At 33.9% G+C, this 13,196-nt stretch overlaps 1 long non-coding RNA gene across 1 annotated transcript; it reads right to left on the reverse strand.

Annotated features, from left to right (window-relative positions):
• Positions 1–12,460: 12,460 nt before the first annotated feature.
• LOC123271756 lies at positions 12,461–13,190 on the reverse strand. The gene is made up of 2 exons (XR_006510950.1): positions 13,140–13,190; positions 12,461–12,766 (listed from the first exon to the last, which is right to left on the reverse strand). It is a non-coding gene; the product is annotated as an uncharacterized LOC123271756 (long non-coding RNA).
• Between the last annotated feature and the right edge of the window lie 6 nt (positions 13,191–13,196).

The following is a 13,196-nucleotide window of genomic DNA, read 5'->3' on the forward strand; positions in this document are numbered from 1 at the left end:
GGAGTTTAGTGAGTAAATGCGTTAGCATCGACCTTCAGTATAACGCTACGTCGAGTCTCACATATCCAGGCGAAACACCTAAGCTTGTTAAATCCATATAAAGGACTCCTATTACACAAAAATCGATCTGACTAAAATTTTACGAGTTATTTGAAAAAATACATTTTTTTTGTCATTTTTTGCTTTTTTCGTCAACGATATCTCGTGAACGAATCAACCGATTTAGACGAACTTGGCGGCAATCGACGTAATTTCTTGAGTTCTAATAATTAGTTTCTGTCATAAAAAACGATGCAACAAGAAATTTCGAAGTTATGTACAAAAAAACCCAAAAAAACACTTTTATCGATTTCTTTCGTCAATGATATCTTATGAACGGATCAACCGATTCTGACGAACTTGGCGGCAATCGACGTATTTTTTTATGTTCTAGTAATTCAAAACGTTCCTTTCATTGAAAACGATCCAACAAGAATTTCTAAAGTAATTTGTAAAAAACCACTTTTTGCAATTTCTTTCGTCAACGATATCTCACGAACGAATTGATCAATTTCGACGAACTTGGCGGCAATCGACGTATTTTTCTCGTTTTTACTTCCTAATTTGGTTGAGAAAAACTTATGTTATATGATAACCTACTCCCAATACGGATTGCGGGAGTGAGTGTTAACAATGAAAATTTTTAATTCACTAGCTATAGTTCCTACAGACTTTATTTGATAGTAGTCTTTTATTTGTCATGTAGAGATCATCTCAATACGGATTTCAATAAATTCTACTTCCAATAGGGATTGCGTAGGTGGGTGTTAGAATTTTTAATTTCAATTTTCAAACTGTAACTTCTATAAACTCTAAATTTGGTAGGAATATTTGTGTGTAATCTTCCCTTAAAGTTCAGCTAAAAATGACTTTTATCAAATTCCAACTTCAATAGGGATTGCGAGAGCGTTAAAAACAAACAATTGTTGTGCCGAAGTATTATAGGTTGTTTAATGTATTTGATGATATGTACTCGTCCAGATTTAAGTTTTGCAGTTAACATTGTTAGTAGGTACATGAATAAAAATAATTGTACACTCTGGCAATATTTAAAAAGAATTTTAAGATATTTAAAAGGTACTGCGGACATAAAATTGATTTATAGTCAAAGCAATTATAAAGACATAATAAGTGGGTATGTAGATGCTGATTGGGCAGATGATAAAAATGATAGGAAAAGTACAACTGGTTATCTGTTTAAATTATATGAAAATTGTACAATCTGTTGGGCTACAAAACGACAGGCGTCCGTAGCAGGTTCAACATCAGAAGCCGAATACATGGCTTTGTATGAAGCTGCACGAGAGGCTTTGTGGTTACGGTCTTTAGCAGAAGGTATAAAATTAAAAATAACAGGTCCAATAACTATATATGAAGATAACAATGGTTGTATAAGTATTGCAAATAATCCTTCGAGTCATAAGAGATCGAAGAATATTGATATTAAGTATCATTACTCTCGTGATAAGGTAGAAAAGGGACTAATTAAATTAATTTATATGCCTACAGATCAACAGATAGCTGATTCACTGACAAAGTCTTTGCCTGGAATAAAATTTGTGGAGTTCAAAACACAAATGGGCTTAAAATAGTTTTTAAGAACTTTGTATAGTATAATTTGTAAATGGTTTGGTTAAGGTTTTCCCATAAGATGTTGGGTTTTCCCTTAATCCATAAGCAACAAATGTTGGACCTAGTAGAATCAAATGAAATCGATTAGATCATGTTAAGAAAAGAGTCGTTACGTTTTACTATTAAGTAAGATAATTATTTATTAACAATATTTTTTTTAAGGGATTTATTTTTGAGGGGGCGTGTTGGATTCTCTGAGCAAAAATAAATTCCAGTTACAAACTTTTAGTTTTATATTTTAGATATTTTGTTCTTAGAAATATTTAGTTTAGAAAAATAACGTATTTTTCTTTTATTAGTTTTTGTAGGAGTTAACGTAATCAATTATCAAGTCCAGAGGTTTAGGTGACAAATATATAAATAATTAAGTTGTTTACTGATGATATTTAACTTTCAACTTTATTTAAACTTTAACTCTCTTATACAGTACGTAAAGGTTGATCTTGCGATCCGCGCTCTTAGCCTGCACAAAGACATCTGAGGCAACAGCCTCACACCACCACCGTGCTCGCGGCAAGTCCCCAGCGCTGGCAGCGCCACTCTTATATGTAAAATACGAGCGTATCGACAAAGCTCAGTTCTTACACTCCCTCCCTTTGTCGAATACCTCAATTAATATTCTAGTTACTAAATGGTTACATAGATAATGAAAATAAGTAATAAGTAAAGTATAATAATAATGTGAAATAATTAAGTAATTGTACTGAAGTTTGAATTATTATTACTCATCCTTATGCTGTCTAAAATCGGGTTTATTGACCTGTGAACATATAAAAACAGATTAAAATATTGTGTAAAACTAAATCAGTATATTTAAATATTTTCTCTGAATGTTTATTCTGATATAGCATTAGTAATTTTATCTCTTAGACAATTATGGCTGCTCTGAGGTAAGGGCTTAGTCATTATGTCGGCCAAGTTTTCGCCAGTGTGTACCCAGATGACTTTGACTTTCTTTTCTTCCACACATTGTTTTACAAAATCTCCATGAGTGATTGCCATACTCTTTCTGCTCCCAGTTTTCTCTCTAAATGCTAGATCAATTTTTATTTCTTCTACACTCTGATCAAATGTTTTAAGTTTATGGCATCCATCCTTTTCAGTACAGTCTTTGGCAGATTTATTGTCACACCACACTGTAATTGGGTAGAAAGTATGTCCAATTATATATCTGATAGATTTATCTAAAGATATTAACTCTTGACATGCGTCACTCATCGCTAAGTACTCTGCTTGACATGTGGAAGTAGTGACCGTAGACTGTTTATGACTTCTCCAAGCTATGGTGTCTCCAAATAACTTTATTATGTACCCTCCTGTAGTTTTTGAGCCCTCACAGTCTCTGAAGCTTGAGTCTGAATAAGCTTCCAGATTTTCAGTGTTGGATAGAAACCTAATTCCTATTTCAGTTGTACCTCTCAGGTATCTCAAGACTCTTTTACTTCCATCCAGTCGTCTTCAGTCGGGTCTATCTGCTTTCTAGCTAGATAATTAACAGCGTAAGCTATATCCGGACGAGTCGCGTTTGCCAGATACATTAAACTGCCTATCGCTTCTCTAAATGGTACTCTTTTAACTTCTTTTGGCTTATCTGAACTCTCTGAATTGCACTTGAACTTTTTGTTTCTATGATCGACTTGACGGGTTACCATTGGAGTGCTTTGTGGCTTTGACTCGTGCATATTAAATTTTTCTAACACTCTTTCTGTGTATGCTGCTTGGTGTATAGTGATCTTCTTCTCTTTTCTATCTCTGTATTGTCATGCCTAAAAATTGTTTGGGTTCCCCCAAATCTTTCATCTGGAATGCACGCGCCAGGTGTGTTTTTATTTGGTCAAGTTTTTCTGAATCATTACTAGCTATCAGCATATCGTCTACGTACAATACTACTATAGCTAATTTTCCTTCCAGCCTCCAACTGAATAGACAAGGCTCATGAAGATCATTCTCTAGGCCAAGTTTCTTTGCCTCGTCTGAAAACTTTTATTCCATCGCTTAGGACTTATTCTTAGACCATATATAGACTTCTTTTAGTTTACATACTTTCTCATGTAGACTATTCTCTGGTACCTCTAAACCCTTTGGTATTTCCATGTATACTTCTTCTTCCAGTTCCCCATTTAGAAACGCTGTTTTAACATCCATTTGACATGCTTCTAAGTCTTCTTTATTGATTATGGATAATACAGCTCGAATCAAAGACAACCTTGATACCGGAGCATACGTTTCTTTGAGCTCATACACATTTTTGTCTTTAAATCCTCTTGAGACAAGTCGCGCCTTATATTTAATTGATCCATTACATTCAAATTTCTTTTTGAAAACCCACTTTGAGTCAATTATATTAGGCTTCTTACCCCGACTGTCTTCTTTAGGTCGATCTACTAGGACCCAGACCTTATTTTCTTCCATGGAGTCTAACTCTTCTTTAATAGCATGTTTCCATAACTTTCCATCTCCTGAGTTCATTGCTTCTTCGAAGTTAATTGGATCTTTTTGAATTGAGGCTAATAAAATGTGCCCAAGTACATCCTCATTTATCTCTTTGTCCTCTGAAATTCTCGTGTGACGAGCAAAGCTTATGTCTTCAATTTTCTTGGCTTTGCTTCTCGTAACTGGACCATCAATATTGTTTGTTGGTAAGTCCGAAATTTTCTTTTTGTTTTGTTTCTCTGAAACTTTGTTATTGACATCTGGGTTTGATTTCTTTGGCCTTCCTCTCTTTTTAGGCTCAATTGTTTTTACCTCTAAATTTTCTACTTCCATCGTTTCATCACTCACAGTAAATTCAGCAATCTTGTCTAGTTTACTCTCTCCACTTGAGTCTTTCTGCAAGTTTTTCAAGTATACATCTTTGTACACTAATCTCTCAATGAATCTTACGTGTCTCGATTCTAAAAACTTTCTTGTGCTCGGGTGCCATAAAATGTAGCCTGTAGGTGTATGTTCTACTAATACGGTTTTGATTGATACATTGCTAAACTTTGTCTCCACGAAAGGTAATTTAACAAACGCTATACACCCAAATCTTTTTATTTTCTCTAAGTGACAGTTTATGTTTGGTGAAATTTTAACTAATGGAACTTCATAATTAATTGACTTATGTGGCGTTCTATTATAAGTGTGGATAGCTGTATTTGCAGCGAACTCCCACATGCTTTGTGGTAGACCTGAATCACACAGATACGCTCTTATCGTTCTCTGAATAGTTTTATTGAATCTCTCAGCTGTGCCATTAAGTTCAGGAGTATATGGTGGACCACTATTTGACTCAATCTTTTCCTTCTTCATTATTTCTGCAAATTTTCCTCCTGTAAACTCTGTACCCCTATCTGATCTAACATAGCACACTTTCGCGTTAGTACCTAATAAATTTCGAGCAGAGCTCAGAAATTTTTCAAACGCTTGACCAGATTCATCTTTGGATTTTAGACAGTATATGTTTGCATATCTGGAATAATCATCTATAAATACTATTATGTATCTCTTTGCCCAGGCCACGTAGTAGGTTTGATTGGTCCCATCACATCTGAATGAATTAATTGAAGTGGCCTGTCAGCTCTACTTCTGTTTTGTTTAAATGGAAGTTTTTCCATTTTTGACAAGATACACACTTCACACTCTTTAATTATATCATCAAACTTCACGTGTTCCAATCTTCTTATCTTTCTTTTGTATCATTTTCAAGTAGTTTAACGAAGCATGCCCTAGCCTCTGATGCCATAGCATCGCTTCACTCAGAATGTTAGTTGAGATTGGATTTTCTGATGGATTTTCGTTTATTATATCTTCTAAGCCCTCTATACTCTTTAAGTCATCAATTTTAACTGTCTTGTACGGTGTTTGGTTGGTTTGACCCTCTGAATTTTGTTCATCCAATTTTAACTTCTCTGAATTTGCTTTCTCTGAATCATCTAAGACAATGAGGTACTCCAGACTCTCCCTCCCAATTGCAGACCCAACATCTGTCATAGATGCATCATTGACTCTGAATTGACTCCTCCGACCTGGACAACTCATTGTCCTGACCGGTTTGCGATTGTTTGGAAACCTCATTGTCAGCTGTTAGGCACGCTGTACAACTGTACTTTTCAAGCTCACTCATCAGATTGTTTTCAGCGCACCTAGGTTTAACCACCTCGAATCTAACAACCCAGTTTGGCCGTTCATAAACCCCTTTAAATAGGGTCTTATTATTTTCTCTATCATACACTCTGAATGTTTTGTCATCTAGATATATGCAAAATCCTGCATCTGCCAACTTACGTAAAGACAACAAGTTCTCTGAAATGTCTTTTGCTGCAATAACATTTTTTAATTTAATACAATTACCGTCTATTTGATTATTTTTAAGTAGTAGATTGCCTCTACCATCTATTACAATATCAGCGATTTCATTTTTGTTCGCGCTCTTAATCACACCTTTGCAGATTTCTTGAAATTGCTTAAAAATAAAACTTTTACGAACAATGTGACTCGTAGCTCCTGAGTCTGCTATAAATTCTATATTCAAATTTTTATTATAATTCATCTTACCTTCTGGCTCATATATTCTTCGTAAACTTCTGTTACCATCTTCATGGCTCACTGCCTCTTCCTCATACTCAGCTCTCCTCGCTGTCAGTTGTCTTCCCGCCCTCTTGATCTTCCTCGACCTCTGAAGTTTCCATTAGACGCTCCTCTAATGTTTCCTCTAGGATTACCTCTGAAGTTGCTGCCTCTGCTTCTAGAGTTGCTTCCTCGTGTTTGTTGACGTGGGTTCAACTTGTTTCTTTTAACTGAGGTTCATAGTTGCTGTTGTCTCCAAAGCGTCTCTTGTAAGAACCTGGGCAATCTTCACTCTTATGATCAGTAATGCAGTTACATACATAGCAAGCCCACTTATTTGTCCCATTTAATGGACACTTGTCTTGCCAATGTCCTGTTCGGTTGCATCTGAAGCACTTGTCACCGTTGTTTTACTTTTTGTACTCGTACTCTTGATCGCTGCAACACTTTTATCAACGCCTCTTCCTTTACTTGCATCGTTGTCTTCTTTGTATACGATACATAGTCTTTCTCAATGCCTCCATGTCCATCTCTTTACCAGTGGTTGAGATGACAGCAGAACTGTACGCCTGACTTCAGGCATGGCTCCTATAATGGCTTGATAAAATGTTGAGCGCTTCTCTTGGTCAGTTAGTTTATTGGGGTCGTCACTCATCTCATGTTCTATGATAATCTGATCAAATCTCTCACAGAACTTGTGTACACGTTCATCTTTTATTCATTCTCAGATTGTACAGTTGAGTCCTAATAGAGGTTGGTGTTGAGCTGACTTCTCCTTTTCTACAGTCTCTTAATTTCTTCAAGATATCTAAAGGTTCTGTCAAGCCCAGGATCCTCTTATGATATTCTTCGTCTATATGATTTATGATGATATCTTTCACTGAGTTCTTCCTCAGCTTAATCTCCAACTCTGATAGTCCAGTCAGCACTGATTGGTTTGGATCAATCAGATCAAGCAACCCCAACTTGTCAGCTCTGTGTTCAGACAGTCAATCCATACTTCATAATTGGACTTGGACGTCAACTTGTACTGTCTCTGAATTTTCGGTACCAAGTTACTGCTATTAGAAACTTCTTGACTTGGTCCGGATCCTCTTTGCTCTGGAGTTTGCATGTTCTTCAATCTACTTTTTTCCACCTCTAGCATGTGAGAATGAACTTTACACAACCTGTCTACTACCTCCTTTAGCAGTCCTCCAGTTGTGTTCTGCAATCCATCGTTGGAGTTAAGTTTCGCCGCAAGCGCATTTACACTTGCAATCGTCGTCTGTAAATTGTCAATATTCCCTTGAGCATCTGATGAGCTTGTTCCCGCGCTCGACACCTCTGTGGAACTTTGTCTTGTAGCCCCACTCATAATCTGTGAGTTCCCACTGTTTGCGGTTGTTACTGTGAATAGAAACGTCTCAATTATTACCTGGATTTACTTCTATAAAAATTCAGATCTGTTCTCTTCTACTCTATGCATATAGATTCTGATCTCAATAAGACCCAACCTTTGCACTTCTTTATTATTCACAGTACTCTGAATTTTTAGTCAAATAAAAATATTTAATGATAACAGATTTCTTACTTGGTTTAACCGGATTAGAAACAGAAGCCTCTTCTGTAAGTCTTGTTCTCATGTACTCAGCATACTCTTGATGCTTGTCTACATTAGCTCTTTCCAGTCTGGTAGGACCCATCTGTTCTGGGGTTATGAAACATTATCAATTAGTTAGATTATATGTCGATTATTTATGTTAGTTTACTATCATATAGTCTCTTTCAACATCCAGATTCATTCCTTATTACTTTTTATATTTAAAGCTCTTCATATACCTTTCGGTACCAGGTAATCTCTGAATTTTAACCAACTGAATGATGTTTCTTGCTTCGAACCAAAAAACACAAGTTAATTCTAATCCGAAGCGAAAAGTCAGATTCTCTCATCAAGCATACCACGCATGCACACCCCTACCGGTATTCAACTTCCCGTGTTACCTAGAAAGTGAGTCAGTTTTGGGTAGTTCAAGCACACACGTGGGTCCCGAATGAGATCCAACTGAATTTTCTTAGTCAATGAGCAACCTACACTGAACACAAGTTTCAGTTGAACATTGACCCCAGAATTTTCAGAATTTGCTCACAGTTTAATTTTATTTATTTTACTTTAAATCTTAAATTTGCACAATTAATAGAAAATACCCACATAAGCCAGTAGTCCAGTATCTGACCGCAAAACAAGCCAGAACGAGACACCAAACTTAAGCAAATATTTTCAGTCTGCTTTTTGACATTCGATTCCCTTTTTATTGAGCTAAATTCTGAATTTGACTAAAATTTCTTCTATCTCATAACATCTTAAATTCTCTCATCGCTCTTGATCTCCTTCTGAATGTTCACATAATTCAAATGTCTCCTTGAGTGATAAGAATTTATTTATTTAATTAATTAATTAGTAAATTTTTTGTTATTATTTAATTAAATTTTTATTTTATTTTATTATAGAACAAAAATTGATTCTCAAACCTCTGAATAATTTTACTTAAATTTGTAAAAAAAATTTAATTACACTCTGAATAGGTTTTTGTTAGTCCCATTGACCCAGTTCTTTTAAATTTTTTAATTTATAGCCCTTTTATTAGTCAATAAGATGAGAGAGAATTAACTATTTTCTAATACAACCACAACTCATCACATATTTTATAGTATAACCTCTATGTTATACTCCTCTTAATTACATCAATTTTGTAATAAATATTTTCATCAAATTAAAGCTGAGTGACATTCACCATTTTACACACCAGCCTGAGATGTTCGTGAGAGCCGTGTAAACTCCCTCCGTTTATTATAAACGCAGGTTCAGTTTATGAAAAGGCAGTATGTGATGCACGACGTGTTGAAACTTGTCGCGATCAAAACGGTCGAACCAACTTATGACTTACCGTGTACAAGGCACTCGGACTCGTCACAAGGTGGTCACCCCGCACACACTTGCCCCCTTTAGCTCACCGAACACTCGTAAGACGCTTCACTTACTTAACTCACACTTACACAAAAACAAACCTTCGTCTTATTTTCCTTTGTGACGCTACCGTCCAAGATGGCGCCTTCTTTGGAAGACGGCGTCTATTTTACGTTTCACGTTGCAGCTCTGCTACCATGTAGGAGTTAACGTAATCAATTATCAAGTCCAGAGGTTTAGGTGACAAATATATAAATAATTAAGTTGTTTACTGATGATATTTAACTTTCAACTTTATTTAAACTTTAACTCTCTTATACAGTACGTAAAGGTTGATCTTGCGATCCGCGCTCTTAGCCTGCACAAAGACATCTGAGGCAACAGCCTCACACCACCACCGTGCTCGCGGCAAGTCCCCAGCGCTGGCAGCGCCACTCTTATATGTAAAATACGAGCGTATCGACAAAGCTCAGTTCTTACAGTTTTTATATGTGAAAAACACATTTAAGGCACATTTGTGCAGCTAGAATAAGAAAGCCTGTATAGGCTTGATTTTATGACCTTAGGTACTTGAGTTGTACAAAGGACTCTCTATTTTACACTGTACAGTACAACCAAATATTACGGTCTTAGTTAAGAAGAAAAACATGTGTTTTACTAATATAAGGACAATACAGAGGGTTAGACCTCACAATAAAATAGTTTTTAACATTATAGTTAGTCTGCGACTAAACTCTGTCAAGTAACGACACTTCTCTCGATACGATTCTTTTCTTTAAAAATAAAGATTCTATTTGAATCACTCTATGTGGATAATAATATTGTTTTTCACTTTATTTATTATTAATCCTATCCATAACTTCCTACACATAACAATAAAAACAATGATACAGAATCTCATCAAAAAGAGTTATTGATAAAGCAGTCTGAAATAATAATTAATTCACCGTCATTGCCTAATGATAATTCTTCAGAAAACTTAAGAGAATTGTCTGAAGAGAAAATTAATATCGAATATGGTGGTATTGTCGAAAATTTAATACCTAAACAGGACTCCAAAATTGATGACAAGAATCATTTAGATTCGAACTCAAAATCTATTGATAGTGAGAAAATTGTAATACCACCTGATAAGAAAATCCAAAAACAAAAAATATCAATAGCTAAAAAAATTGTGGCTAAATATTGTCGAGAAAATTCAAGAAAAAATTTTATTAAAATAAAATCTTCTGAATATTATATTAATAAATTAGTTACAGTTATTGATGGGAAAAATCTTGTGGAGAAACATTTAGAAGCGCAAAGAATCATCAAATGGTGTATGTGTCAAAGAAAAATGTATATGAAGTTATTAACAGATACTTTGCATATTTTGAAGAACAAAGCCGAATTTCATCTTTCACACCTACCTATTGATTCCTTAGAAATGACCATAGATAAATATAAGGCTATGTGTGGTCCACCTCTCCATCACTCAACTATTAGAGAATCAAATTATTAGAGCAGAGAAAAATTACTATTGATCCGTCTCTTTCGTATAATGAAAAATTACATGAAATATGTAATTACATTGAGAAACTGCCGTCAGATTCAGTCTGTTTGGTACCTACGTGTAAACAATGTGATTTAATAAACTCCGTTATGACAAGTAAAATTTCTTCCGAAGAAATTATACTAACGGCTCGTGACCACTTAGATTGCAATAAATCGTTGATCAAAAAAGTATCTGACACTTTAAATAAAATAGAAGACAATGCTAGTCAATCAGCTGGACTTGCTAAAACTATAACAATAAAAATTAGTGCGAAAGTTATGTTACGTCGAAATATTGATGTTACTCTTGGTCTAGTAAATGGTGCTATTGGAACAGTTAAATCAGTCTCTAAGTCGATTGATGGGAGTGAAATACAAGCTATCAATATAGACTTTGGTGCAGATACCGAATACGCTATTGAGAAGATTAAAGTCAAATTTCAATTATTTGAAAGAGCTTTTGTTGTAAGAGAACAATTCCCATTATGCTTGAGTTATGCAGTGACTATTCATAAGAGTCAAGGCTTAAGTCTAAAAAATGCTATCATTGAAGCGGGGAACACCATTTTTAATGTTGGTCAAATTTATGTAGCTCTATCTCGTGTAACAGAGTTACGTGGATTACATTTAATCAATTTTGATCCTTATTCTATTAAAGCAAGCTCTTCAGCAATTAAAGAATATAATCGTTTAAGAAAAATTTATCGGTCTGATTTACCTACCATACCAATTCCTGATACACGGTGGCAAAAAGTATGGGACATGATTTGGGCAGTTGATGAACATTCTATTCAAATTGAACCCAAAAATGCGAAAAAAGCTTCTCTTCATTTATTAGAAATTCGAGGTATCGAAAACTGTGATAACGATTCTGATGGTCTCAATTCAATTATTCAATGTATGTTTAATAATACAATAATTAGACCATTATTAATCAATCAAGGCCTAAAGAATCACTCTGTCAACAATAAACTTAGTAATTTATTCAGCAAATACAATAATCGCGAATTACTTTTAAAGTCCAGTGACATTAAAGAGTCATTAATAGAGCAGTCTTGTTCTATTACAAATAATGACCCTGTGTCAGTATTTCTTAAAATTTGTGAAGATAATTGTGATATTAGAAATTCACTGCAATTTAAATTAGAAATTAATGATCGATGCAAATCGTGCAGTTATACCAATTCCTATAGTGTATTAGAAAATGTATTACAAATTTCAATACATGATGAAAAAAAAACATTTGAACTACAAGAATTAATTGATTCATCATTTGGATATTGGTTTACTAGTTTCAAATTTTGTGAAAATTGTAAAGAAGCCAAAGATACGTTAACAAAAATTTCATTAAATTCTTTGCAACAGATATTAGTTGTGAAATTAGTTTTATCCGTAAAAGGAAAAAATAAATTGACAAACAGAAAAAAAGGATTTATAAAATCGGTACCCAAAGCAAAAATATCATTATGTAATGCAAACTATACTGTTGTAAGTGCTATATTTAACTCTTCAAAAGATGGTAATTCTGAAAATCATCATGTTGCGATGATTAAACATAATTTATCTTGGATCCAAATATATGATGAGACTGTACAATCAGTAAGATGGCCTGCGAATTCTAAAAGTGCTTACATATTTTTCTTACAAAAGAAGTAAATTGAAACTTGAATGAAATAACTATTACTAATAACTTATTTTTAATATTGCGCTGGAAAAGATCAAATTTTTAGTTAAAAATGTACATGTATTTTATGAATACAAAAAATGTTATAGAATAAATTATCATACAACCATCCATGTGTATGTTTGATAAATATTTTTTTAATTAAATTTTATTTATTAACCGGTCTAAATACACAACAGACTTAACATTGTTTGAGTTCTACTTTCTTCGGATAAACCAGCTGTTCACTGTCTGGGGAATTCTCATTGAAGAGAGTGTACATTCTATATTCTCATGGTTGTTGCCTGTAGATGGCAGTGTCATTCAATTGAGCGGGTTTCAAATAATCTTAATCTCTTGATAATACGTAACACAACTATGTGTTTGATACATTGTGTCATATACTAACAACAATATCATAATAACAGTAAATAATATTGGTAGTCTTAATAACAATAACAATAATAGTAATTATAATACTTATCATTATCATTATTATTACTAAAATAATTGTTATTTTTATTCAATTCATGTGTATTGCAGTATTAAATATAAATTAAAAAAATTTTTTTTATTACAAAAATGTTAAAATTTTCTTTGTAAATTTAAGAAATGTATAGTTTTCATCGATAATTTAGTTTGTCAATTTAAATCGGAGGAGATTACGCGGATTAGTAACTTTAAATTTTTTAATGCTGCTAGCTACTATGAGAAAAGAAAACTTTAATGTTTTTATCAGGATTTGACCTCTAAAATTTACACTATTAATATGGGCACCTTCAGATATGATGATGTTCAGTTGTAACGCCATATTTTAAAAGCGCGTAAAAAGCA

The sequence above is a fragment of the Cotesia glomerata genome, linkage group LG9, assembly GCF_020080835.1.
Source record: "Cotesia glomerata isolate CgM1 linkage group LG9, MPM_Cglom_v2.3, whole genome shotgun sequence".
NCBI classification, from domain to species: Eukaryota; Metazoa; Arthropoda; class Insecta; order Hymenoptera; family Braconidae; genus Cotesia; species Cotesia glomerata.